This window comes from Dermacentor silvarum, chromosome 6, assembly GCF_013339745.2.
Source record: "Dermacentor silvarum isolate Dsil-2018 chromosome 6, BIME_Dsil_1.4, whole genome shotgun sequence".
Lineage (NCBI taxonomy): Eukaryota > Metazoa > Arthropoda > Arachnida > Ixodida > Ixodidae > Dermacentor > Dermacentor silvarum.
Genome location: NC_051159.1, coordinates 26,403,601 through 26,429,998, shown reverse-complemented (window position 1 = coordinate 26,429,998; position 26,398 = coordinate 26,403,601). Strand labels below are relative to the sequence as shown.

Here is a 26,398-nt window from a genome sequence, read left to right as displayed (position 1 = left end):
TTTTTTATCCAGCGGCCGTGGCGATACCCACGTAGCTGCCGTGGCGTCGGCAAAGCATGCTCGTCTCGAACCCCGGAGCCCGGGTTCGACTAGAGGCTAACACCTTTGCTATAAAAGCATGGTGCGCGCTTTGTTGACTACGATGTGCCTGTACTTTATACCATTGCATTGTCGTGTGGCAAGTGCTATATTGGAGAGAAGGGTGGGTGTTTCAACGATCAGTGCCTTAGCGGTTGGCGGCCATCCAGTTGATAATTGCCGTAGGTGCTCGTGCACCACGCAGTGTCAAAGTACTTGTGTGCTCAGACGGCACCACTCTTAATTTGAATAGCAAATGAATAGTTACTGTAATTTACGCGACCGATAAAGCTACGATCCTTACTTCGTGTAGTTGTATAATAAATTGCTATTGATATCAATGCTTCGCCTTTAGGGCGAAACAACGACAGTGGTTGCTTCTAAGAGTTTATTCATTTGATAAGACCAGCAGCACTAACAGACACTGCTGCTAATGGCAACGCACCTGGCAATGTGACCAAGCAAATAAGCGCTTAGTTAGACAGTGCTAGTTTAGCTCACAGGGGCCTCTCACCAACTGCCTGGCCCTGCATCGTTAGCATTGCGAGAAAAGAAGAGCACCAAGATCTTCTTCGTCAGTGGGCACGCGACTCCATGTCACACTGCTGGCGGAGATTCTAGAGAGAAAGGCATAGTACTTGAGAAAGGTGTAATGCCGACTGCAGCTTGAAGCGACTGTTGACGGTAGACTGCGCAGAGCCTGCATGTGTTAGGCGAAAGTGCGCACAGTTCCCTGGAAGTACCGCTGACTCTAGATACGTGGTCACCTTTTTCGGCTCATGCACTTTGTGGTTATACAGATATACCAGCGAATGGCTGCTCCCCTGAATCTTCTATGAACCAGCCAATAACTCTGGTCCTGTGCAAAAAGTCACACGCCTGCTTAGCACACGCAGCACAGTCACAGCGTGAGCTGGTGGGGCGGCTTAAGAGTAGCACTTTCGGCACCACGCACAACAGGGTCTTCGCACCTCATTTTGACGAGAGCGATCTCAACTTGTGCAATAACTTCTGCGTAATACACAGCTCTCCCGCGCACGTGTTATTTAAATAAGCTGAGAAGAGGTTTATTGGCGGTGTCCTTCAAGGACGCTTCGAGTTCCAAGAACGGCGAGGCAGCGTGGAGCACGGTCTCCAAAGACAGGAGCGACCAACAGCGCGAGCAGAGCGGGCCGAGCGTTGGCGATGCCGCAGAACCGAGGCGCGTCTTCTTCTTCACAATCGCCCCCGCAGAAAAAGAGCTATCCTGACGACCTAAGAGGTTGTGGGCAGAGGGTCATGGTAGGGCTTGAGACGCGCCACGTGGACGAGGTCACTTCCACGCCGGCGGATGTCGTCACATGGACAAAGTGGTTCGATGCAAAAATTCTCGGGGACGTTCGCTCCAAGACGCGGTAAGGCCCTTCGTACTTTGGGACCAGTTTTGAGGAAAGGCCTGGAGTTTGGCAAGGAAAAGCCAGCCATATATGGCTGGCTGTTCCTTGCCAAACTCCAGGTTTACAACAAACTACAAACTACAAGAGACCCTGAGGCATACGGGGGACTGGGCAGCGAGTCGGTGCGGCCTTCCTTCTGGCGCTGTTGTTCTTGTGACGTAAAGGCGCGCGCGAGCTGGCGGCACTCTTCGGCTTGTAGGGCAGCTTCGCACACAGGTGGGCACTCGGAAGCGTCAGGACGGTATGGAAGGAGAGTGTCGATGGTAAGCAATGGTTCCCGTCCATATAAGGGGAAGAAAGGCGAAAATCCCGTAGTACCTTGTGTCGCGGTGTTGTATGCGAACGTTACAAAAGGAAGAACGCGGTCCCAGTTCCCATGATCAGATGTCACGTACATCGCGAGCATATCACCGAGAGTGCGGTTAAACCGTTCCGTGAGCCCGTTAGTTTGCGGATGGTAAGCCGTGCTCGTTCGATGAATAATGTGGCATTCCGAAAGCAGAGCTTCGATGACCTCGGAGAGGAAGGCACGACGTCTATCACTGAAGAGTTCTCGAGGTGCGCCAGGATAAGGCGATGCAGGACGAAAGAGGCTATATCCCGCGCTGTAGCACTTGGTAGAGCCGCGGTTTTTGCGTAGCGTGTCAAATGGTCCACCGATTGCCATTCGGTGTCATGGGAAGCGGCCGTAGAGGTCAATGCCTACGCAATCGAAGGGTTTGGCAGGGCACGGAAGTGGCTGCAACGCGCCAGACGCACGTAAAGGTGGTAATTTGAGACGTTGGCAGTCAGGGGAGCACTGAACAAACTTTCGTAGAAAAGTGTACATTCCCCGCAAGTAGTAGCGGTGGCTGATACGTTCGTAAGTCTTAAATACTCCGGCGTGGCCACATTGCCGATCGTCGTGAAAAGAGGCACAGATTTGGGATCTCAAGCTGCGGGGAATGACCAGTAGCCATCTACGGCCTTCGGGAGCGTAGTTGCGTCGGTAGAGCAGCTGATCACGAATGGCGAAATGAACAGCTTGGGGTCGGAGGGATCGGGATACAGGGGTGGTCGATGATCCAGAAAGATAGGCGAAAAGAGAAGCGATCCATGGGTCACAGCGCTGTTCGTTGTCAATCGAGTCAAGGTCAAGAAATGACAGGGGGTGAGCGCAAGCGGTTCCGCAGGCCGAGTCTGGAGGTAGAGGTGAACGGGACAGGGCGTCTGCGTCAGTGTGCTTGCGTCCGCAGCGGTAGACGACGCGAATATCGTACTCCTGGATTCGGAGTGCCCAGCGTGCTAAGCGGCCAGATGGATCTTCCAGCATGGCGAGCCAACAAAGCGCATGGTGATCCGTTACTTGATCAAATGGGCGGCCGTATAAGTATGGGCGGAACTTGCCAAGCGCCCATACTAGAGCCAAGCACTCTTTTTCAGTCACGCTGTAATTGGCCTCCGCTTTAGTCAGCGTACGACTCGCATAGGCGACCACGTATTCGGAGTAGCCGGGCTTGCGTTGCGCGAGGACGGCACCAAGATCAACCCCGCTGGCGTCTGTATGTACCTCAGTAGCAGCTGTCGGGTCGAAATGGCGAAGAATAGGTGGAGAGGTAAGAAGACGACGCAGTGTAGCAAACGCGGCGTCGCATGCAGGGGACCAGGAGGAGAGGTCCACGCCACCGCGTAGGAGCTGGGTCAAGGGCGACATGATCGATGTGAAATTGCGGACAAAGCGCCTGAAATATGAGCACAGGCCCACAAAACTGCGTAGTTCTTTGACGTTAGTAGGCTTCGGAAACTGAGCGACTGCACGAAGTTTCGCAGGGTCCGATAGAACGCCATGCTTGGACACGGTGTGGCCTAAGATGGTCAGCTCCCGCGCGGCGAAGCGGCACTTCTTAAGGTTCAGTTGCAGGCCAGCGTTGGTGAGACACGTCAAAACATGTTTAAGGCGAAGGAGGTGGGTCGGAAAGTCAGGCGAGAAAACCACGACTTCGTCTAGGTAACAAAGACACATAGGCCACTTAAGGCCACGCAGCCTATTGTCCATGAGTCGTTCAAACGCTGCATGTGCGTTGCAAAGTCCAAAGGGCATTACGTTGAACTCGTTTAGGCCGTCAGGTGTAATAAATGGCGTTTTCTGGCGATCGGCTTCAGCCATTGAAACCTGCCAGTAGCCAGAACGCAAGTCTAGGGACGAAAAGAATTCCGCGCCCTGAAGGCTGTCAAGGGCGTCGTCGATGCGCGGCAAAGGATAGACATCCTTGCGCGTCACCTTATTTAATCGACGGTAGTCAACGCAAAAGTGAATACACCCGTCCTTCTTGCGCACGACGACAGGAGATGCCCAGGGGCTGTGGGATGGTTGGATAACGCCACGGCATAGCATATCGTTCACTTGGTCGTTGATGACGCCACGCTCGTCGGCGGAGACGCGGTACGGTCGTTGACGTAACGGCTGGTGTAAGCCGGTGTCAATGTAGTGCTTTACTTCCGACGTTCGGCCCAATTGCGGCTGAGAAACATTGAAGGAATTTCTGAAGTGGTGTAGAAGCTGAAGAAGCTCGGAGTGTTCGGCAGGGGTGAGTGTCGTGGCGATGGAACTGGAAAACATGTCACGCGACGACTCTTCAAGCATTGCAAGGGCGAGGAGTTCGTTCGAGGCAAGATTGAAAGATTCGTCTGGCACGGTAACAAAGAACGAAGTGTCAAGCTGTTCCACGCAGCCGAGACATTCGCCGACAAGTACCGTAACCGACGCAGAAAGTGGATTGTACACAAAAATATTGCTGATGCCGGCGGCGATGTCAAGCGTTGCAAAAGGCAGTGGAACGGCTTTGCGACTCATAAAGATGTGAGATGGTGTAAAGAAGATGGTAGCATCGGTGACGGCATCGCAGACGACTGGGACAAGGGCAAAAGAGCCAGGCGGAATGTTGGTGTCCTCACGCACGACCAGTTTAGGCGGCTGAACAAGAGCGTCGTGGGATGGTGCGTCACACAGCGGCGAAAATTCAACTTTAGCTCGTGCGCAGTCGATGACGGCATTATGATGGGACAAGAAGTCCCACGCAAGGATGACGTCATGTGAGCAGGCAGGAAGAACAATAAACTCGACAATGTAGAAAACGCCCTGTAAAAGCACGCGGGCAGTAAAGGCTGCGAGAGGTGTCACGTTCTGCGCGCTTGCCGTGTGAAGTGACCGTCCAGACAGTGGCGTGGTCACTTCGCGCAGCGAACGGCAAAGTTTGGCGACTATAACAGAAACGACGGCACCAGTGTCCACAAGCGCAAAAGTAGAAATACCTTCGACAGATATTGCGACCATGTTAGCAGGAGAAGAGCGAGGACTTGGGCAGTTCGCAGATGGCGCAGTTCTTGCCTCGCGAACTGCGGCGCTTAGTTTTCCTGGTCGGAGGGTGCGGGTCGGCGACGCATTGGGGAGAGCGATCGTCGACGAGGAGATGGGAAGCAGCGCGACGGAAAGCGAACCGCTGGGAGGATCCCGGGGCTGATTGGCGCATGGGCTGACTGCCATACTGGAACGGCCGGGCAGCATCGTCGGGAGTTGGAAGGCGATGGCGGGAATAGCGAGCGACGTGTCCTGGCGTGCAGCAGGCGTAACAGATGGGACGATTGTCAGGGGTCCGCCATGGATTGCTGACTCTCGGCCCGGCCCAAGAAGCAGTAGGGGCGGCGGGTGGTGCAGACTGTTGCAGGACCGAGAAAGGCGGCTGGGGAGGCCTACGTACTACCTGCGCATAAGTAGGAGGCACAGCACCAGGCTGCACTGCATGCGCATACGTAAGCGACGCGGCGACAGGCTTATCTGGCTTCGTATAGGGAAGGGGCGCGGCCTTAATTGGCTGGTGGTGAGCGAAGGGAACAGCTTGAGCGATCTCTTCGGCAATGACAGTGCGGAGCGTCGAAGGCAGACGACAGGACGGCTCCTGAGTGAAGGGCACCAAGGCAAGTTGACGGGCAACCTCCTCGCGCACGAAGTCTTGAATCTGCTGAAGCAGTGGAGAGTGGTCGGAAACGGCAACCAGACTTGCTAGCGAGTCGGTGGTCGACAGGGGCTGCCGAGTCAGCGCGCTTTGCTTCTTCAACTTTTCGTAGCTATGGCACAACGTGACTACTTCAGAAACAGTGCGAGGATTCCTGGCCAAAAGCATGTGGAATGCAGTCATCGATGCCTTTGAGGATGTGCTGAACTTTATCAGCTTCGGGCATGGCGGCGTTGACACGTTTACAAAGGTCGACGACTTCTTCAATGTAGCTAGTAAAATTTTCACCAGTCTGCTGTACACGGGCTCGCAAGCGAGGTTCAGCGCGTAGTTTGCGGACAGCAGGTCGACCAAAGACTTGAGTGAAAGACGTCTTGAAAGTTGACCATGTCGGGATGTCGACTTCGTGGTTATGGAACCAGAGTTGGGCAACGCCAGTAAGATAAAATATGACGTTGGTCAACTTCGCGAGATCGTCCCACTTGTTGTGCGCGCTCACCCGTTAATACGACGTAAACCAATCCTCCACATTCGTTTCATCTGTACCGCTGAAGACCTTCGGATCACGTTGCCGAGGAACCTCGGTGCAGATGACGGGCTGGGGCGCAGGCGCCGGCGTGTCTGTGTTGTCGGTCATGATGGGCGGAAGCGTTCGGGTTCGAAGCTCCAGGGTGCAAGCGGCGGTGGAATTCCAGCAACTTCCACCAATTGAGAAGACGTTTATTGGCGATGTCCTTCAAGGACGCTTCGAGTTCCAAGAACGGCGAGGCAGCGTGGATCACTGTGTCCAAAGACACCAGCGACCAACAGCGCGAGCAGAGCGGGCCGAGCGTTGGCGATGCCGCTGGATGGAGGCGCGTCTTCTTCTTCACAAAGCGTTTATGCAAGGAGATATATACTCCGCTGCTCCAGCGTGTGATAAAAAGAAAAACACTTTGCGAAGGATAATGTCTGAGACATCTAGAAAGCGCGTATGAAAGAATTCGTGTGAACAGTTCACGATTCTTCACATGATTGTGGCAGAAGCTGGTGAAACAGTTTAGTTGAAGGTGCAATTTTCCTTACACACAAAACATGTATTTTTTATGGTCAAACAAATTTAGGAAGTTCTCACAAGTGAACGTTCAAGAATCCCATAGAGCATGAAGCCGTTAATATGAGAGAATGCCCATGTTGCGCACTCGTCTTTGCAGGCCAGCTTATTTTGCGAGAGAGGAGGCACAAGTTTGAACCTCAATTCCTAAACATGATATTAATATGTTTTTGTTATAAAGCTTTGACAATGATTTATATTCAACACTATTCAACGCTTCGTTCCTGACATTTACGATTGCGCAATAATCTTCTGTCATCAATTGTTCAGCAGTTTTTCTGCCATAATTTGTATTTTTTCGTGTATGCTCCACTTAATGCTCCAGTGTTATCATGGAAGCTTGGCGAATAAATATGATCTATACGTGTTGATATTGTGGGAACAAATGTATTAAGCGTGTTGACTGCATCATGCTGAATGAATAAAAAATAGCATCTCGTTTGCTCAGCAAAACCCTGTAGAGAGATGACTTGCACTATACGCTACTGCCTTTCAAATCGGACACGTGAACGCTACGTAACTTCCCCACCATGAAAATAAGCTACACGCATTCGATACGTAAAACAGGTCGTTGGTTGCAAACAGCATGAAACGTTTATTTCGGCCACTATAGTGCCTAAAATGAGGCTGTAAGTTCCTCCTTTAGGCACCTAAAACCCGCATTTCTGGTTACTAAAATTCCGGCCTCTAGTAATTATTAGTACAGCTCGAAATATTTTTCTCTTATGTGTCCCTTTAAATTGCGACCGATGGGCTTTCGCTGTCTGATATTGGTGAAAGCAATATTTACTATAACAGAACACGTTCTTATATTCCTGCAAGAAAGAACTCCTACCAGCTCATATGGTAAATTGTCTACTCCAGATTTTCAGAACGTGCTGCCCGTAGCATTTCTGCCTACAGACACTTGGCTTACCTGCAATTATGAAGAGTCCCATGTTAACTGCATAGGCCGTACCACCATCGGCGCTAAGCTCAGATATCAGATATGGAAGAAATATGTTCACAGGAGCAGAACACAACGTGAGAAAAGCCAGCGCTCCTGTAAGAAAAAGAACTGCAGTGAGAACGCTTTTATGCTTATTGCATAAACATAATAAACATATTATATGACTGTGCATGACAACATAACATGAAATAACTCAGAAATTCATTTTGTTCTGCATCCCCCATTTTTGGCTTCCTTGTGGGAAAACATCCGAAGCCTAGCGTCGGCGTTTCTTGAACAAGCACTCGAGGACATCTGGGACACGTGGTCTCGAGTTATTTGGCATCGGAGGCTGGTATGCATGTACAGTGCTTGATGAACGGTGGATCTGCGATATGTGTCAACTGCACTGTCGCACTGTACTAGGCTTTCCATTGGTGCCGTAATTCCACGTGACCCACTCTGCAGCTATTATTAAAGATTCTGGGGTCTTACCTGCCCAAACGTACTATATAGTTATGAGGCACGCTGCAGTGGGGGACTCCGGAAAATCTTAACCCCCTGGGGTTCTTTCACGTGCACCTAAATATAAGATCACGGGTGCTTTCGCATTTCGCCCTCATGGGAATGTGATTGCCGAGCCCGCATCTATAATGGTACGTCTAGAACCAAGTGTCATCAGCGGATAGGCCAATGGCAGCAAATACCGATCTGCGCCAGCCGAGCTGCCGCTATTAAGAGAAAGAAAACGTTGTCGCAGGCAATTGACCGGGAGACTACGACTTGACGATGGCAGGTGCTTTCTTGTCGACTACGTACTATGACGGGCCATGCAAAAGCGTGCAGGGTAGTTTTAACGGATTATTCACTTAGGCATTCGCTGCTATAGAAATAAACGTTATGGCTCTCTGTTGTGAAGATTTCTAGTTTGTGCTGTTGGCTTACTCTGTGGCGAGTTGTGGTTGTCCCGTATTTGGGTCGACTACTGTGGCTCTTAGTCTTTACAAATATACTGCGTGAGGTTGTAATTACTGGAAATGTGATATCCCTCGGTGAAGATTATCAGCGCTTGTCAGTGATTTGAAATATTTTCTGCACCTATAGCTGTGCTGTACGTTGGCTGTAAGCCTGCCCACGCTGGTAGCCTGTGCATTATCTTTGAAGACAAAGTCTTAGCTGACGGTACACGGTGTTGGCATGCCTGGGTTCTCATTATCTTGTAACTAATTTCAGAAAAACAATGGCAGGTTACGTGACTCGTAGATGTTGTGTGAACAATAAGATAGCATCAATTGATACGAAAGCAGGATTGTCATAAAACAGGCCTCCCGTGATTTACAGCAAGATTTACAACATGCCTCTCTTGGGCATTCCTGCACCTGGTCGTTAAGTACAAAGTAAAGTTTTCCCTTGACTTGTGACTACCAATTTGACAGAATTCTTACTAAAGTCTTACCAATTTACTAAAGTTTATAAACTCATAGCACGTGAACATTCTACATAGGAAAGGCAATTTGTTCTTTACGGTATTGTTTAAGGTCCGCCAGCTCACTGTTTTATGTAGTATGAGCATATGTGGTATGAAATGTGATGTCCGCAAATCATTCAACAATAAAGATATATTCGCGCGTAGTCTCTTCACGCCGACTGACATAGTCTGCAACAAGCCCTTTTTGCGCCAAACACACAAAAAAAAGCTGTATAATCCAAATCACAAGTGCTCTGGCCTAGCCTGAAAACGACTTCTTCAAAGAACGAGCAGCTAGGAAATGACTATCAGTGCAGCAACGCTTGCTTTGGTAATCTTGCGTGTTTGAGCCCGCCTCTGCAGTTTATCTTCTAAAGGCATTGTGGAATAGGTATGTCGATTTCGAAATCTTAGGTAATAAAAGCATGCACGACGCTGCCGTGAGAGGGATAGATGCCCTCATTTTGATCTTCCTTTTTGGTGCACTTATTTGACATGTCACTGGTTTGCTGTGTACACACATTTCTTGAGGCCGCTGCACAAAGAGTTCCCTGGTGTGGACATTTTTATTCGGCAGTCGTACGATCTCTGGGAAGAAGGATATTTTTCACTTTTGTCCACGCTGCGATTTTTCTGGTGGTGCACCGAGTGGGTAAGCAAGTTCTGTGATACCAGCGTTGCTGCGTCCGTCGGCAATGCAGAAGGCGCCGAAAGAACGAAGCCGTCAGCGGTGAACCGTGATCGGTTGTCACAGCATGCGTTCACGTGTACAGGCGCCTGATGCACTATCATGATATAGACTATTTTGTTTTAGATTCGCGGGGCGCCGCCGTCTCGAGCTGCCACACCGATCATTTCTAAATTTAACGAGTACTGAATTGATATATGGCTTTCATAGATTATGAAAAGGCATTTGATTCAGTAGAGATACCAGCAGTCATAGAGGCATTGCGTAATCAAGGAGTACAGGAGGCATACGTGAATATCTTAGCAAACATCTACAAGGATTCCACAGCTACCTTGGTTCTCCACAAGAAAAGTAGAAAGTTACCTATCAAGAAAGGGGTCAGGCAAGGAGACACAATATCTCCAATGCTATTCACTGCATGCTTAGAAGTATTCAAGCTCTTAGACTGGGAAGGCTTAGGAGTGAGGATCAACGGCGAATATCTCAGCAACCTTCGGTTTGCAGATGACATTGTCCTATTCAGTAACAATGGAGACGAATTACAACAAATGATTGAGGACCTTAATCGAGAAAGTGTAAGAATTGGGTTGAAGATGAATATGCAGAAGACAAAGATAAAGTTCAATGGCCTGGCAAGGGAACAAGAATTCAGGATCGCCAGTCAGCCTCTAGTCTGTAAAGGAGTACGTTTATCTAGGTCAATTACTCACAGGGGACCCTGATCACGAGAAAGAAATTTACAGAAGAATAAAATTGGGTTGGAGTGCATACGGCAGGCATTACCAAATCCTGACTGGGAGCTTACCACTGTCGTTGAAAAGAAAAGTGTACAATCATTGCATTCTACCGGTGCTAACATATGGGGCAGAAACTTGGAGGTTAACAAAGTAGCTCGAGAACAAGTTAAGGACCGCACAAAGAGCGATGGAACGAAAAATCTTAGGACTAACGTTAAGAGACAGGAAGAGAGCGGTGTGGATCAGAGAACAAACAGGGATAGCCGATATTCTAGTTGACATTAAGCGGAAGAAATGGAGCTGGGCAGGCCATGTAATGCGTAGGATGGATAACCGGTGGACCATTAGGGTTACAGAATGGATACCAAGAGAAGGGAAGCGCAGTCGAGGTCGGCAGAAAACTAGATGGGATGATGAAGTTAGGAAATTTGCAGGCGCAAGTTGGAATACGCTAGCGCAAGACAGGGGTAATTGGAGATCGCAGGGAGAGGCCTTCGTCCTGCAGTGGACATAAAATATAGGCTCATGATGATGATGATGATGATGATGATGATGAATTGATATAACATGCACAACACATCGAACGCATCTGCACAACCATTGGATGGCATACGAATCGACTGTAGTTGCTTGCATTTCGCTGTTACCGACGGAAACTAGCAGAGATAGCCGCCAAAGGTGGCAACACTCAAACGCTTCCCTAAAATAGTCTATATGGCGACTGCGCAACTGCTCTGCTTTCTGTTCATTGTTTCTGACCTTGTCTTTATTTCTGTTTTCTGACCTTTTTCTTCCTCTCCCTCATAGGACACTGCAAGTTAAATGCTCTACGCCGGCGGCTGCGCTCTTGTCTTAACCCAATAACTTTCTGGATAAGGAATGGCGTGCGAAGAGCGCAGCTTAGAGAATTCCCCACCTCAGTTCCTGAAGTAAACGTTTTCACGAGCGCTTCTATAGAACATTCCATGAGTTGTGTTGGTTGTTTGGTTTAATGCCGGGTGAATTTTATTGCGATAGCAATTATATGGACACTCGAAGCGAATTTTAGCCGTCGTCGTCGTCATCGCTGTGAGGTTCCGTATAAAGTCCAACGGTGATAAAATTCGCCGCGCGCCGTGCGTTGTGTGAGCGAGTGAAAGCGTGCGAGGGTGAGCCGGCAACCGCAGCTTAATCTCGCGCAGGCGAGGGAGGCAGGCGGCCGGAAGCGCACGGTCTTCGTTCGCGCGCGAGGCGCGGGGAGGATGCGACGGAGACGGGAGAGAGGGGGGGGGGGGGGGGTTGAGCTCTGCTTCCGCGGCTGCTGCTCACGGAGCTATCTTCAAAGCGATCTGCGACGCGGCCGAAGTTTGCGCCCGCGGCGACCTCATCTTCAAAGCGATCTGTAAAGGGCCAAAGTGCATTCGCCGAGTGCCGGTAGCTTCGTATGCGCTGCGCTTTCGACGGTTAGTTCGCGTTGAAGGGAAAACCAGCGCGAAGGTCAATTTGCTCGCTGCCGCTGGCGCGCTTTCACATTCTAGCGTTTTGACGAGCTCCCGCGGTCGTCGAACGAGATGTGTTCATGTTTACCTGTGCGCGCCTGACACCATACTTGTTTATTTAGTTAGTAAGCGAACAGTTACAACTTTACACGGCCGATAAAACTACTATCCTTACTTCGTATAGCTGTATACTGTCTAGTCTCGGGCGAAACGGCGACTTTTAGATGCGAGAGCATCTTAAGCGCGAGACACACGGTCCGATTCGGTGTCCGATCCGGCGTCCGACGCGCCGGAACCGAGGCGTTTTGCCGTGCCGAAGCGCCAGATCGGATGCCCGGCGTGCGACAAACTGGACAGATTTTCACCGTCCGACGCGTCCGACAATCGCACCGTCATTTGGCCGCAGCCAATGACAGCGCGCCTGGCATGTGACGTTCTCTGACGCTCCCTACAGAGAGGCGGGGCCGGCGGGCCGGTTTCTCGTCGCCTCTTTTTTTTTTTTTTTTTTCATGCCGGCCGCAACAGCATTGCTACAATTCGTTTCTGACACGAAATAGTTACCAGTTCGGTAAAATTATCTCGAACCTGTTCCTGTTCTGCAAAACAGCGCCTAGTACTATAGCACCCAGCTACTTGCGAGATCGGCCGGGAGCCGCGATGCGACAGCATTTCGCAGGTAGACAGCACACACCGACTGTCTGAGCGAGGCTACTCGCTTAGCTTGCACGCTTGCCCTTCGCATCGACGGCGTCGAGTAATCCAAGTGTATTTAATTACGGGTAACCTACGTGTACAGTGTTAATCGTGTTAGGAAAAATAAGCGCACTTCGACGAGCTCGGACTGGATCGCAAGAGCCGTCGGCCGTGGCGTCCGCCGAGCTAGGCCTACTGGCCCTATCGCTGGCTGTCGGCGGAGCCGTAAGTGGAGAGCACACCACTGCGAAGTGTTTTGTCGTTCGCAAAGACGTAATTTTGGTGACAGTGTTCGCGTAAAGCGAAGCCGCATTGCGAAAGTTGTTTATTTTGTATTTCTCGACGAGGATGCGAAGTCTTCCGAGCGTACAAGCTGGGGCGCAAGATCTGGGCGGAGCTTAGGCGCCGCTCACTCGTTCGGATGCCCTTCCCGTGTGCCCCGAATCGTCGTATGCCGCATGCCGGAGCATGCGGCGTCGCACATCGGATCGGACGCCGAATCGAACCGTGTGTCTCCTGCTTTATGCTCGGGGCAATGTCCGTTCTGCGGCGTCCGCACCCATACTGCGCATGCGCGACTCTCCCTCATTCTCCTCTCATACACATGTGTGCGCTCTCCTCCCCTCTCCCCCTCTCCGCCACAGGTGCGGCGCAGCAAATAATTGCATATAACTTTCTCTCTCTTTCTCCCTCTCTCTCTAAGGGTACGCCGGTAGGCGGCGCAAGTGTCGCGGCGCAGTATAAAGCGCGCGTTCGCTGTGCTGCCGTCACTTTCTGTGCAACGATGTGCGAAACGCCATGAACAACGTCAACGTCGGCGCTAGTTGCAGGGGCAGCGCCACCGCCGCGGAGCAGAGGAAGGCTCGGGAAGCCGAACGTAAACGTCAGCGTCGGCAAGCGGACCCCGAACTTCGGGATCTTCTTCAAGATACCGCGCGCACCGACGCTTGGGATCACGTACGATCTCTAAATAAAGACGCAACAACCCCGTACCAACGTCTCCTCTCTTCTAAATACATTCTCTCACTCTAACTTTCATTGCGTTGTGTTGCCAAGTGAAACGAAACGGAAACTCAATTGCGCACCCCCCGCGATGCTCTCGCTTCCCACCATGGTTGCCCGTAGGGTGAGATGATGTGACTTTTTTCAGCGCTATACTGAATTTTTTTGAAATCTCACATTATTTTTGGGTAACGTCTATGCTGTATCCGAACAAAAACTTTCCTTGTACTTCAAGGTTGTGATAACGCTTTCTAATCGTCTGTCCGTTCTGCTCGTTTTTCATGGTGCATGTATCACTCTACTGATTCTTCACTTTACCTTTTTTATCTGAATCCACTGCTGCTTGGGCAATAGTATGTCCAGCAGTGTATTGAAATGAATAAAAAATAAGTAAAAATATTGGAGGACGCTTAAGCTTCGCCTTTAAGAGCAGAACGCGATAGCGTTATCGGGACCCGTTCGCATCGCAGCATTTGCATAGTGCAAGTCGTCTTTATTCACTGCAACACTGAACGTGTGAAAGCCAACTTACAAAGACTAAGCTTACACTGATCCCCTTAAAGTCGGCTTCACTTTTAAACTGAAATGCATTGCTGGAAAGACGTTTTTCCAGGGGCAATATAAGTGCTCTTATATTTAAGTGTGAAGCTTTACACTTGAATAATGAACTTAAATAACTTTATAAAAATATAAAAAGGTGCTAGGGCCTAGGCCCTAGCACCTGTTTATATTTTCTTTATTATTTGTTTGCTATTGCCCCGACGCGCGCAGGTCTGGTAGAAATGCTGGAAAAGGGATTTGTGTTTGAGTTTCCTCGTAGCAGAATTAAGTTTTCTTGTACATTCAAATTACAACCCGACGCCGATTGGTAAACAATCCGACAGCGAATCCGACGCCGAATGGTGAAGTCGCACTTCATTTTTTTGACGGATTTCACTGTGATAAATTCAATTTTTGTTCACCAAACGCTGGCACCATGTGGAGGGCCTGCGCGGTCGATGTGGATGGATGACTTTCTTCGCCACCCGCGATCACACGCCGGTTGCCGACGCCGGATTTTCTACGACATGGGGCCCTAAACGCTATCACGTTAATAAATAAATAAATAAATAAATAAATAAATAAATAAATAAATAAATAAATAAATAAATAAATAAATAAACGCTTAACCTTGCACTCGACAGCGAAACGATTGAAACAGCGAAGCTGGACGATCGTGGGCGAACTTTTCATCTTATTACTCATGATGATGATAATTTCTTTTCGCGCGTATCGGTCTTACGGCGGTCACTGCGCGCTGCATAGCGCAGCTTGCAACACTGACACCGCGTTCCAATGCCGACACCGCGTTCCAGGAGACCCGCTCCGTGAATGAGTCTCTCCCTCTCGCTCTCATAGCGCGCAAAAACTCTTCACCCCGCAGAGCACGAGCGTACGAACGCGCCAGCGGTGCACGAAGACGACGATGCTTGAACGCAATCATATGGTTCGCATAAATGCACGCTCTGCAAGCGTATCTGTATGGTCTAGTGGTTACGATGCTCGCTTTGGGACCGGCGGTAGGGGGTTATAACCCCCCTCGGCCATAAAGTTTTTCTTTCTTGGTAGTTTCTTGCTAAGCACCACAAATAACGGCTGGCTTTAAACAGCTTGGCTGTTCATAAATAAATAAATAAACCTACATGTTGCGCTATTTTGCAATGTGTAGGCTTTTGCCGCCTTTTCTCGCAGCTTGGTGATGCCATAGGACCGTCCAGCCATTATTTGTCAAATCGCAAAGTTTCTCGCGCTAGCATGGCATTTTTATTGACCTTGGAAGTAGTAGCTAGCAAAAGCCAGAAAGTGCACAAAATCTGGCGAATCGTACCCGGTAAAAAAAGAAAAAAAAAACACGACCTTGAAATAAAACACCACCGCTTCCCCTGTCGAGAAAATGGGGGTAAGCGAAGCTTGCCGTATGAGTATCTGACCTTCGTGATGATTTTCTTTCTTTGTTTCTCTCTTTCCTTCTTTCTCTTTCTCTCTATTGATATTTCTCTTTTCTCTCTCTCGTTCTTTCTTTCTCTCTCTCTTTATCTTTCATTGTCTCTCTCACGTCACTTCTTTATCTCTCTCTAGCTTTCTCTCTTTCTCCCATTCTTCCTTTCTCTCTTTCTTTTTTTGTCCCTGGTATGCGCCATTGAGCTTGGACCCTTTGTGAACTATCGCCAGGATCGACCGACTTTTCAGCGTGACACCAGGCCCCGGAAACTCTCGAGTTCACCAAATGGCCACAGAGGGCGAAAAATCAACCGCGGCGCGTTCCAGCATAAGCGCGCAAGTGGAGCTACTGTAATTTGGTCGAATACTTTAGTTTGTATTTTTTCTGCTAGGGGCGCTCAACACGACTCAATATTTGAGCTATTAAAGCACATATAATAACCGACAGACACAGTTACAGTGTCATTTTCTTACAAAATAAGCAGTCTATTGTTTTTACTGGACTTCTATTATTAAAGTCCGTGCTTTGTTACTTGAATAAAGGTTTTGAGGCCTCACTGACATGTGATCAGCGGCAGCCCACTGGTATCGATTGCAGTCCGTGCTGTTTATCGATTCAAATTGTACGGCGGTTATATTTGCGAACGGGGTGGTCGTTTCCTTTGAGCAGCATCACGCAGGTTCATTTTAATTAGATATCAATAATACCTCAGCCAGTTTATGCGTCCAACATTCGATAGCTGCCACCAAGCGAACGTGTTTAAAGACGGTGAACTTATCAGCTGCGGCGTTTCACTGGCGGCTACGTGCACGGCTTCCGCCGTTTGTGATCTGCCGCGTCTGGCCGCGTTGCGTGTGGTTGCTCGAAAAAACGTGCTGGCCAGCACGAAAATTCATCGCTGGAACCGAGCACAGTCTGCTTGAAGACTACCCACGAAAGCGGATTAACCTTGCAGCCCCTGGGCTTGTGCGCCGGTGAGTAAAAAAGCAGTGTTTCGCATTTTCAACTTTCAATTTCTTTGCGTGCGAGGCGGACAAAGCAGATTCCTGTCGACATTTCTTAGAAGTAGAAAATAGTAATAATTATAAAGTTATTGCCCTTCCAAAGCAATTGAAACGAGGCTCTTGCTACTTTGCCAAGTTGCTAAAATTGCTAACATGAGTACAGCATAAATAATAAAGTTTTGGCTGTTTCTGCATAAATGATACACCGCGATAAATTCACTGCACATTAGTGACAAGTGTAGTTCCGGTGATACAGTTAGATTAACTGCATTTGAGACATAATAAGATGACTGTGTTTATTACTAGTATCTGGCAGAAATTGTAATTTAATCGAGACTTGACTAAGCACAGCCCACACAAGGACACCACTGAAAGAAATGCACACTCAAAACAGTGTTGTGTGTGTGTGTTTGTGCGTTTGTCTGTCATGGAGCGTTTCCTGCACTGTTCTCTGTCATACATGAATCACAAACTCACGCACACTTCCACCATAGTAATTTAGGCTCTTTTTTCTTTCGACTCCAGCCTCCAAGACGCTGCTCATATTTGGACTCATCCCTTTGGACTCCATTGTCTCTGGACATAGAAGTCAACCGTGAACGTGTCTCCACTGGAAGTAACATCAAGGGCCAGAATCCTCACAGGGTATGTTTCTGAACACTTCAACTAGAACCGTGATTTTTCTTCATTTATGGGACTAACTTTTGTTTCACCATTTTTTGCTTGCATGTGTGTCATGGCTTTGTCATTTCTCTTTTCAGGAAGACGGACAAAAGAGAGATTATTGGTCTGCAAGCTGCCCACGCTAAGCCACAAGATGCTCAACTGTCACCACAATGACAACAGGTCCTCTTGAACTACGTGCCTCACTATGAAATGTTTGGAAGTTTACCAGATAGAGAGGTGTGAGCCCTATTAGGAAAACAGCAGTCTACAGTTTTGTATCATACTGAGCGGGAATGAGAAATTTGACATACAAGCTTAGTTGCTTTTAAGGGCGCTTTATGACAATCGGAGAAGTAACATGTTGAGTCCCAACTTGTTTCTTTTGCAGTCATTATAGCCATGACGACCAGAACAGAAACAATGTAGCAAGCTCCTACTTGCTAATGCACAAACTCTGTCATCTGCTCTTTGCAAATCAATTTGACGGGCATTAGTACCACGAAGTATCACATGCTCCCTCACAACGATAATTTGTTACATGAAAATGCAAAGAATTTTAAAATGATCAAAAGCGCTTAATGCAATTTTAAGGAAATGACACTTCATGTTGACTGAAACTCATTTTATTTTTTGCTTAAAGTACCCTCAGGGCCAGGGGCTTTAAAGAGGGGAGTGGTTACAAAGTAGTAGAGTAAAACAAACAAGTGCATTGAGTTCTTGTAACATAATGATTCTCCTGATTATACAATGTTAGCTAATGTTTTGCAAAAAAGTTTGTTATCTGTGATGGCTACGATACTTGTTGGTTCCATTTCTGAGATGTACGGGGCATGAAAGAAAGACTTCGTGTTACATGAATCAATTCCTACTTTACTGCGATGATCGACGCAGTTTGAAATGCACTGAGGCCGCAGAATGAAGTCGTCATGAAGTGTGGTGTGATAGAAAATTTTATGAAATAGCAAACGATGGCCGACTTTACGGTGATTAGCTAGTGGAATGAGTGCTAGGCCAGTTTACATTGAAGTTATACTCGCAGTACGGTTATAATTAGAAATAATGAAACGAGTATAGTTATTTTGTACTCGTTCAAGTGAAGTAATAAGATTAACGCGACTGGGATCTCGTATTGCAGATGCATATTCAAGTTTCCAGCGAATTAGTCTTGTAAAGCTGTCGTTCTAAAGTAGACGGTGCTTTGGAAAAGTTACGCCTCAAGTACCCGAGCATGTGATTAGCACTGCTAATGACGTACTCTATATTATTGGTCCAATTTAAGTTATTTATATGACATGACAAAATCTAAGGGAAAGTTAGCATGGCAAGTGCTAGGATTAGAATTAGATCTGGAAATGCGCATGATTTTACATTTGCTTACAAGAGGCTCATATACAGTTTGCATGAAATCAATAACTAGGCTAGTACTGCACCATAAGAGATAGCTAGAAAAGGCAAGCTCACACAACCGGCCAGCCTATTTCACACTTCACAAACTTGAGAAATCACTAAAAGCAAATTTTCTTTCTCTTCAAACAGCAGATGACAAAACCTGCGCACGGTGTGCTCCCAAAAATATTTTGAAATGTACTCGTAGAATAAGTTCAGCTTAACATTCAGCTAATCAACAGTGAACAGGCAAGGGAAACCTCAGCGTGGGAACTGTTCTTCGTCTCGGCCCTCACAAATATGTTTGCTTGGTGAAACGCTGGCTCCAAGCTGAGGCTTCTCTTGGTCACCTGTTACTCAACTGAAGTGTTCATCTCCTTGCAACCTCTTTGCTGTGTTTGAATACATATACCGAGATTATTTTTCACCATGAAACCACAAATTACATTTTCCAAGGATCTGTGAGCATTAATTGGGCTTGCTTATATGTTGATTTAGTGCCCTTGTTTATTCACACAATATTTCCAGAAGTCCTTGTAAGCACTGCTGTCTCCATAACGTTCCTTGGTTTCCTTACAAGTACTCTACTTGTGTCAAAGCCTTTGCTGCCGCACCTGAGCACTAAATGTGCAGCAGAAAAATATCAAGAGCAGGAAATGTGATGTAAAATTTAGCATAACGCCCCCCTCCTACACTTCGTGCCTCTCGCCAATGTGTTATGAGAGCTATGAGACATTGCAGCTCGAGCTTATCTTGCTGACAGTACATTTTTGCCGAGAAATTTTTCGTGTTCCTTTCTTTAATCTAGCTGAAATCGTCGAACGCAGAGAATCTGTGTTTCTGTATGTTGTAAACTCAGTGACGGACAACATTAAGTCCACCTGAGCTGTACGAAAATTGTGATCATGTACTGCCTCATTCACCATTGACAATAAACAATGTGAGCTTACTTGTTTGAAGTGTTTTATTGCCAGTTGAGGCCTTTCGGTCACCTGGCGACATAATGAAGATATCTGTAGTCATGTTAGAGTACAGTACACACGAATACCTCCCCGAAAGCGGTAACAAAACGCCCCAAACCAGCGAGCGAGCAGCGCGACCAGCCCTACGAACCGCTACCGTAGCGGCCATATTGCTCACTACCTAATGATGATGATATTAGTTTCGATTCTGCCAGCGCCATCTCTCGGTCGCATACTTTAGTTCACAACGCCACCGCTACGCTTATTTTCGTTGCACTGTGGAAGGTACAGTTTCCCTTCTCTAAGTTTGTATGGGTGTTCTGTGGTGACACCACCACCGCCGACACTTGTGAGCCTATAAAGCTGCGCTTAAAAGCTTGTCGTGTGTATATGTGACCTTGATGGTGATTTTCATTGTTTCTTTCATTCTCTCTATATATATTGTCACGATATGATTCATCTAGAGGAGCATCGATGAAGAAGACGCTAATGATCGGGCGCGCGCTCTCGGCCTTATGGTTGACGCTTGATCGCCTTGTAAATATACTGTAAATACGTTTTCCTGTTGTGTTTGCCTCCCCGTAACATCTTGGTGGAGGTGCTGGGTCCACCTGTCCTGGCTCATTTCGACAGCTCCGCTCCAACAGAACTGCGCACCGATGCCAGCGGCTACGGAATCGGCGCTGTTTTAGTCCAGCATCAGAATGGGCATGCCCGTGTTATCGCCTATGCCAGCCGTCTCCTTTCCTTCGCCGAACAGAACTACTCTATTACAGAACGGGAGTGTCTTGCTCTCGTTTGGGCGGTGGGCAAATTCCGCCCCTATTTACATGGCCAGCATTTCACTGTGCTGGCATGCTGTGCTCACTGTGCTCGCACTTTGCTGGCTTTCGTCGCTTAAGGATCCCACTGGGCGTCTTGGTCGCTGGGCACTCCGGCTCCAAGAATACACTTAGTCTGTTTCTTATAAATCTGGCCGATTGCACCGGGATGCTGACTGTTTTTCCCGCAATCCCGTGGATCCGCCTGAAGCCTCGGATGATACGCCTGCATGTGTATTCTCGCTCTCCGCTTTAAGCCACATCCGTGATGAACAGCGCCGTGATTCCATTTTAAGTGAGCTTATTCAGAAGCTGAATTCCGCAGCGCCCGATCCTTCCCTTCGCTTCTTCGTGCCTAAAGATGACACGTTATATCGCTACAACGTCCACCCGGACGGGCGCAAACTGTTGCTCGTCGTTCCTACGCATCTGCGCTTGAGCGTTCTCGGCCAGCTACTTGACGCCCCGACCGCTGGTCCCCTTGGAGTCTCCCGGACCTACGATCGCGTTCGGCGTCGCTTCTTTTGGCCCGGTCTTTACCGCTCCGTTCGTCGCTACGTAGCTGCTTGTGAACCCTGCCAACGCCGAAAGAAACCACCTAAGCCTCCGGCTGGCCTCCTTCAGCCCCTTGACGTCCCAGCTGACCCCTTCTTCCGAGTTGGCCTTGGCCTCCTCGGTTCTTTCCCGACCTCTACTTCTGGAAACAAATGGATTGCCGTTGCTACGGACCACTCCACCCGCTACGCAATTACACGCGCTCTCCCTACCAGCTGTGCTACGGACGTTACTGATTTCCTACTACACGATGTCATCTTGCATCACGGAGCCCCTTGTCAACTCCTCACCGACCGTGGCCGCTACTTTCTCTCCTGAGTTATCGATGAGCTGCTTCGCTCCTGCGCGACAAAACACAAATTTACGACGGCTTACCACCCGCAAACTAACGGCTTGACTGAGCGCTGCAACCGGGCGCTTACTGACATGCTTTCTATGTATGTCTCATCTGACCATCAAGGCTGGGATGTTGCGTTGCCCTTCGTTACATTCGCTTACAATTCCTCCCATCATGATACTGCTGGTTTCTCACCCTTTTATCTTCTGTTTGGCCGCGACCCAACGTTACCTTTTGACACTATCATCCCCGATGCCGTCCATTTGCCAACTGAGTACGCTCGTGATGCCATTTCCCGAGCTGATGAGGCACGCAAAATCGCTTGCCGTCGCCTTACTACATCGCAAGGCCACCAGAAACACCGCTACGACTCCCGTCATCGCGACGTTATCTATACTCCGGGTGCCCTTGTGCTTCTATGGACTCCGACTCGGCGTGTTGGACTTTCAGAAAAATTGCTTTCGCGGTACTCCGGACCCTACCGTGTATTACGTCGTGTAACAGACGTCACGTATGAGATTGGTCCGCTCGAGTCTTCTTCGCCAACCGCTTCATCAACTACTGACGTTGTTCACGTATCCCGCCTGAAACCTTACCACTCGCCTGGATCATAGCAAGCACCGTGACGGTGCTTGAGCAGCCGGGGGTCATGTCACGATATGATTCATCTAGAGGAGCATCGATGAAGAAGACGCTGATGATCCGGCGCGTGCTCTCGGCCTTATGGTTGACGCTTGATCGCCTTGTAAATATACTGTAAATACGTTTTCCTGTTGTGTTTGCCTCCCCGTAACAATATTTATCTTTCTTTTTCTCCCTCTCTTTTTCTCTATCTTTCCCTGTCTTTCTTTCTCTCCTCTCTCTGTCTTTCTTTCTCTCTCTCTGTCTTTCTTTCTCTCTTTCTTTCTTTCTTTCTCTCTTTCTGTCTGTCTCTCTCTTTCTTTCTTTTCTCTTTCTCTTTCTTCCTCCGTTTCTTTTTTTTTGTTTCTCTCTCTCTTTCTTTCTGTTTCTCTCGTTCTTTTTGCCCCGGGTATGTGCCATTGAGCTTGGACCCTTTCTGCACCATCGCCAGGATCGGCCCACTTTTCAGCATGACTCTGGCACCCGACCACCACCACCACTGCCGACAGGTTATCAGTATCTGGGTGGAGAGTAGGTGGATAAATGCGTGCGTTAAAATGAACCTTGAGCTCTGTGCCAACTGCAATGTCTTTATACAAATACACGTAAAACGCAAAAATGTTGTGGTGATAACCACTAGGCTGACTGATTCGAATGAACTTTTTTCATTTAAGGGAGAAAACTAGGTTCTTGCTGACTAGAGGAAACAATTTTATTTTAGGTGTTCAAAGTCTCTACAAAAGTTTTCTAAAATCACTGAGCTATGCCAACATACTGCGTAAGAAAGTTGCCGTGGTTGAACGCGGTTAAACCAAGTTTGTCGAGCGAGAGCATGATTTTACTTGCTTTGGGAAAGGACACAGACGCTGATCGGCGCCGTCAGCAACGGCTGCATCTACAATTGCACCACAAGACAACAGACAGACTTTGCTCGGCGCGACAGCAGCAGCGAGCGAATTCACCTTCATGCTGCGTCTCGCTTCAACGCGAACTAAGCGCTGATAGCACAGCGCATACGAAGCTACTAGCACTCGGCGCACTTTGTACACATCGCAGATCGCTTTCAAGATATGGGCGACCACGCGGCGTACGCAGCGACCGGCGTTAATGGCAGGCTAAGTCCCACTTTGACCTTGGCTAAGCTTGATGGTCAAATTTACGAATCCAGGCGTTTTCTTCATTTGGAATAATTCCTCTAAAGAAATTGTTAGTGTTAACAAAAAATGGACAAGCTGAGTCAGAATATATTTATATGTTCTTTTAAATGCAATGAACATAATCGGATTTCGTGTAGTGGATGCCAAGTAAAACAATTTTCTTTTCACGTCTATTTATACAAGCGATCCTGAGGCAACTGTATGACCTCTGAGATCGCTACCAGATGGTGTTTGAGGCAGCTAGCTGCTGTAGAGCTTAAGAAAAGAATGCCAGCCTCTTGACAGTTTTTTTAGATAACTGTATTAACTGCTGCTGACAATATGGAGACCCGAATGAAGCTGACCCAAAATTGGAAGCATAATGATCGCTTGTTGCTTAACACATGGATGATTCCAAAAGAGTGAAAAAGTATGACAGACATGTCACGATGAATGCCGACGTGACTGCAACTGTCATGGAGGCAGTGTATTGGCACATTGGACTCCAGCCGCCAAAATGTTTCCTATAGACGTTTTCATCGAGCGAGGAGGAATGGTTGGACCGCGAACCTGTCCTCTTCTCTGGTTTGTGCGAACCTGCCCGGCGGATCATCATGCATGGCTAGCAGAATAGTGGAGCGTAGCTCCGGAACTACAAGGACACCAGTGGTTGCATGCGAAATTCCTCTTGTAGAGGAGGCCATCAAGAACACAATATTGATACGGGGCGTATTTAATCAACAGTAAACGGCTAGCGCTTGTCTAGTGAAGACTGCACAGAGCGCACAGGTTCCAGCAGGTTTCAGTCCGACAAGAGAGCCTCTGACCCAGCCCCACTACAACGTCTTTGTCTTTGCCATTGCTCGTGACATTATCCCCGGCCGATGAAGCACCGTCCCGGTGCTTGCTGTGGTCAGAATGAATTGTCACAGTTGTAAAGTTTGAGTCGGGAAACATGTACGATGTCACTTCGTGGTGCGGCAGTCGATGAGGTGGATGACATGGGAGATATCTCATAGGTGACAGGAGTCACCTGGCGTAGCACGCGGTAGGGCCCGACGTACCGCGACATTAACTTTTCACAGAGGCCGACACGACGAGATGGGAGCCAGAGAAGGACGAGAGAGCCAGGTGTAAAATCAGTATCCCGGTTTCGACGATCGTAAATGGCCTTTTGCGCGGTCTGCGATGACGAGAGCCGAGCGCTCATCACGCGTGCGCGCGATGAGCGCACGCGTGATGGCATCTTGCGCATAGGAAGTCGTGGACGTGGAGGCCGGATCAGAAGGGAGCAAGGTGTCAAAGCATAGTAAGGGATGGCGTCCAAAGAGAACATAGAAGGGTGAGTAGTTGGCAGTTTCATGACGCGATGAGTTGTATGCAAATTTGACGAACGGGAGCGCAACGTCCCAATCGTGGTGGTCATCGGAAACGTACATGGAAAGCATGTCGGTCAGTGTACGGTTTAGGCGTTCGGTGAGTGCATTGGTTTGAGGGTGATATGAGGTCGTGAAGTTGTGATGAGTAGCACATGATCGAAGTAGATCGTCAACCAAACGAGACAGGAAGCAGCGACCGCGATCTGTGAGTAGGTGACGTGGAGCACCATGTTGGTGGATGACGTCGTACAGTAGGAAGTCGGCTACATCTGTGGCGCAGCTGGTTGGCAACGCTCGAATACTTGGAAATCGAGTGGTATAATCGGTAGCGACTGCAATCCATTTGCTGCCTTTCGTGGAAATTGGAAAGGGACCCAGCAAGTCCAGGCCCACTCGATAAAACGACTCGGCTGGAACGGCAATTGGCTGAAGGAGACCAGCAGGTAGAGTCGCAGGTTTCTTGCGACGCTGACACAGGTTACAAGATGTTACGTAGCGGCGAACGGACCGATAAAGGCCCTTCCAGAAAAAACGTCATCGTATGCGATCATAAGTTCTGGAGACGCCTAAGTGCCTGGAAGTGGGGACGTCATGAAACTGGACGAGGACATCCCTGCGCAGTGATGCGGGACAACGAGCAGGAGTTCTGTGCCGTCGGGGTGCACGTTGCGGCGGTAAAGAACGTTATCCTGAAGTAAGAACATGTTGAGCGAAGGGTCGAGAGTGCAGGATTGCAGACGGTCAATAAGAGAGAGCAACGATGGATCTCCACGTTGTTCGTCGGCCACATGGGTGAAGTCTGTTATCGCCAAGACATAGGTGTCAGGGTCCGATTCAGTGGAGTCGGATGGTTCAACGGGATGGTGGGAGAGGCAGCCGGCTTCATTGTGTAACTTGCCAGATTTGTACACTACCGAGAACGTGTACTCCTGTAATCGTAATGGCCAACGGCCGAGCCTCCCTGTGGGGTCTAAGTGTTGAGAGCCAGCCGAACACATGATGGTCTGTTATGACCACGAACGGCCGTCCATATAGGTACGGACGGAATTTAGCGACAGCCTAGATGAGAGCTAAGCACTCCCGCTCAGTAATGGCGTAATTCTTCTCCGACTGCGACAGAAGATGACTAGCATACGCTATCACACGGTTGGCTCCATTCTGTGTTTGGGCGAGGATAGCACCAATGCCATGGCCGCTTGCGTCGGTGCGAAGTTCTGTTCTAGCAGCGGAGTGAAAATGAGCCAGCACAGGTGGTGTAGTGAGGGCAGAAATCAACGACGCAAAGGAAGACGCTTGGTCCGCGCCCCAGAAAAGGGCGCATCCTTTTTGAGTAGGTCCATGAGGGGTCGAGCAATGTCCGCGAAGTAGGGAACAAAGCGGCGAAAGTAGGAGCAGAGCCCAAGAAAGCTGCGTACTTCTTGCGTGGACCGTGGAAGCGGGAACTCGCGGACGGCACGGACCTCGTCAGGGTCCGGTTGGACACCAGTATCGTCGACTAGGTATCCACGTCGACTAGGTATCCATGTAATTTGATCTGGCGGCGCGCAAAGGTACACTTAGATGAATTGAGCTGGAGGCCAGCCCGGCGAAAGATATCGAGAATGGTCCACAAACGAGGGAGGTGGCTGTCAAAGCTGGGCGAGAAAACGATAACGTCGTCCAGATAACAAAGACAGGTCGTCCATTTCAGACCGCGTAGAAGAGTGTCCATCATGCGTTCAAAAGTTGCAGGAGCATTACACAACCCAAAAGGCATAACCTTAAATTGGTAGAGGCCGTCGGGTGGGATGAATGCGGTCTTCTCGCGGTCGCGGTCATCGACGGCAATTTGCCAGTATCCCGAGCGGAGATCTAGCGACGAGAAATATTTGGCACCATGGAGGCAATCGAGCGCATAATCAATTCGTGGGAGAGGATACACATCCTTCTTCGTTACCCGATTGAGATGGCGATAATC

The 26,398-nt window shown here is 48.9% G+C and overlaps 1 long non-coding RNA gene across 1 annotated transcript; it reads left to right on the top strand.

Moving 5' to 3' along the window:
• Positions 1–16,126: 16,126 nt before the first annotated feature.
• Positions 16,127–19,911, top strand: LOC125946112 (uncharacterized). The gene is made up of 3 exons (XR_007467410.1): positions 16,127–16,548; positions 17,104–17,223; positions 17,340–19,911. It is a non-coding gene; the product is annotated as an uncharacterized LOC125946112 (long non-coding RNA).
• The last annotated feature ends 6,487 nt before the right edge of the window (positions 19,912–26,398 follow it).